At 37.1% G+C, this 3,139-nt stretch overlaps 1 pseudogene; it reads left to right on the top strand.

The window, feature by feature from the left end:
- Positions 1 to 712: 712 nt before the first annotated feature.
- LOC126080000 (olfactory receptor 52K1-like) lies at positions 713 to 1,680 on the top strand (annotated as a pseudogene).
- Positions 1,681 to 3,139: the final 1,459 nt, after the last annotated feature.

Here is a 3,139-nt window from a genome sequence, read left to right as displayed (position 1 = left end):
TCCCTGTTTACTATATAGTTGTACCATCCTGTTCATCTCAAGATCTTCTCAAGGAGTTAGCCTAATATAAGATTAGATTAGCCTTTGACTGATAATAAGGCATATACTGTTATTGACAAGCTTAATTCTTATGTTTTAGCATTGGGCTCTTATTCGAAATTCTTATTTATTTAGTCATACAACCTGTGAATAACAATATTATCAAAATAATGACTACATTACATTTTGAATATTCTGTTAACTATTGTGTGTATGTATGTGTCTGTGTTTTTAATGGCTGTGTCTCCACATGTGATCTTAATTTCTTTAAGAACAGAACCCTTGGGTTTTGTTCTAAGAATATTTATATCTGGTATCCAACGATGCCTTAGGCAAAAAATAAGAAGTCGTTTTATTTCTAACTGCTCCTTAAATATGAATTAAAAATGACAGAGAAGAATTGAATAAAATTTCAGAAATATGAAAAATAAATTAATAAAGGAACTCAATCTTCTCATTTTCAGATGCATACCTTGGGACTATGAATGGTGAAGTGAATTACACAAGGATTTAAGGAGGTTTAGGAGAAAAGCCATCTTCAGAGGCTATCACAGAATGTGTCTGACCCCTACATGCAGGGCCATGAAAGAGTCACAAGGTCATCCTGCTTTCTGCCCACAGGGGATTTGTCTGGCTGCTTTGTATGTGAGCATGCAACCTCTCCACTTTTAACATGGCAGACAATGCTACACATCACCACATCTCATCTTTCTACCTGGTTGGTATTCCCGGCTTGAAAGATTTTCACTGCTGGATTGGCATTCCTGTCTGTCTCCTGTTTGCCCTCACCTTGCTGGGGAACAGTGTGATCATTGTTACCATCAGGCTAGAGCCAAGCCTCCACCAGCCTATGTATTTCTTCCTTTGCATGCTAGCAATGAATGACATGGCTCTTGCATCTTCTGCAGCTCCCAAGATGCTTGGCATTTTCTGGTTGGATGCTCACTGGTTTGACTTTAATATCTGCCTAGTGCAAATGTTCTTCATCCACACATTTTGCGTTACTGAGTCAGCCCTCCTTGTTGCCATGGCCTTTGATCATTATGTAGCTATTTGCATCCCTTTGCATTATACAATCATCCTAACTACAGCAATGGTAATCAGGATGGGGCTAGCTGGAATGACCCGAGCTGTCCTTATGGTTTTGCCTTCCCCTTTTCTCATTAAGAGACTGCCATATTCTAAATATATCATCAATCATGCCTATTGTGAGCACATGGCTGTGGTGAAACTGGCCAGTGCCAATACCTTCATTAACAGAACATATGGTATCTCTGTGGCCCTTTCAGTGATGGTATTGGACTTAGGGCTTATTGCTATATCCTATATCAAAATCCTCCAGGCAGTCTTTTGTCTCTCTCTTCCCAGAATGCCCGCTCTAAAGCACTGGGCACTTGTGCTGCCCATATCTGTACTATACTCGTTTCCTACACACCTGCACTGTTCAGCTTCCTAACTCACCGCATTGGCAAGAAGGTACCCCCAAGTGTCCATATAATTTTTGCAAGTATGTACCTTCTAGTGCCCCCCACAGTCAACCCCCTGGTCTATGGTGTCAAGACCAAGCAGATTCGTTACCGAGTGGTGAGTCTCTTCTCCCCAAACAGAAAAATTTCTGAAAGCGAAAAAGCATTTAATTAGTCTTCCATGTAGGTAGAATCTGGCTTCTGAAGTCATGATACATTAATTAGTAGTTGCAACCTAGTCTGTCCCTATCCTTTAGTTTCACATTTAAGCCATTCCTTAGAGTGGGGATATATGGTGTTGAGCATTTGTTTATTTTTTCTCTCCATCTCTTTTCATTTTTTTCATAACTTCAGTTTCTTTTCTTTAGAAATGAAAGAATCTTTCAGGAAACATAGGCAATTATTTTTATTTATTACTGACAGTAACTAAAAAAAAAAAAAAAACATTGCCAAGCAGTTGATTTCAGCTGATAGCCTCCCTATAGTACAGAGTGGAGCTGCCCAGTAGGGTTGCCAAGGCTGTAAATCTTTACAGAAGTGGACTGCCACATCTTTCTCCCATAGAGCTGCTGGTGGGTTCAAGCCACTAACATTTTGGTTAGCAGTTGAGTGCTTTAACCACTGTGCCTCTAGAGCTCCTCCATAAATATTAACATTAATATTTAATATTCCATATTTATCATTATCTTGATATATGCACAAATATAAAATGAATATGCCAATTATTGTGAGAATGTAAAAACTCTCAATATATTGGACAATACAATTTACGAAGGCTTTTTTTTTTTTTCCAATTCAAACTGCTTGCAAACCCTGATTAAAGTCTCTTGAATAAAAATAATTATTTTCAAGTTCCTTTTTACTATCTGTCCTATAGGGTTGCTATGAGTCGGAATCGACTTGACGGTACTGGGTGGGTTTTTACTATTATCAAAGCAGTTATAATTACTTTACATTCGAATAATGATTCCTCTGCTCCTGGCCTTTTTCTGTTTCTTCACTCATTTTATCTACAAGACTATCGTATGAGACTCATGTTTATATTATTCTCATTGTACCAGCTAGAAAACTGAGGCACAGAAAGGTTATGTAAGTCACCCAAAGAATCACTTAGGATAAGGTAGAGTAGAACTTTAACCCACAGACTGTGGCTTTAGAATGCATGCTCTTAGCTACTACACCATGTTGTCCACCTTAACAGAAATCTTATATTTATTATATACTTAATGAATACGGAAGCATATTCCTCTAAATATTTTACATTTTTATTCCCTTACATCTGATCTTGTTTTTGATATTGTGGTAGATTGCTTGAGCCACCCTCAAATACCTTGTACCTGTTAGATTCTATTACAATCTTTTGGCAAAATGTCAAAGAATTATTGCTTCTATTTTATTAGAGAAATATCCGATCCATGCAGCCTAGTAACATTATGATGATGCTTCCCAAATATGAGACAAACTTGCAGAGTCTGAGAATCTTACTTTTTCATATGCAATTCTCTTTTTCTTTAGCCTTAGTCAACATCAATTTTTGTCACTTTCATTAAATAAAATTGGAAACACATCTTTATATTCAGTTAAACCATTCATTTTTTAATTTAATTGAGAACATTGATTTAAGCATGGAGTAC

Source organism: Elephas maximus, chromosome 7 (genome assembly GCF_024166365.1).
Source record: "Elephas maximus indicus isolate mEleMax1 chromosome 7, mEleMax1 primary haplotype, whole genome shotgun sequence".
NCBI classification, from domain to species: Eukaryota; Metazoa; Chordata; class Mammalia; order Proboscidea; family Elephantidae; genus Elephas; species Elephas maximus.
This window is presented reverse-complemented; position numbering and strand designations above follow the sequence as displayed.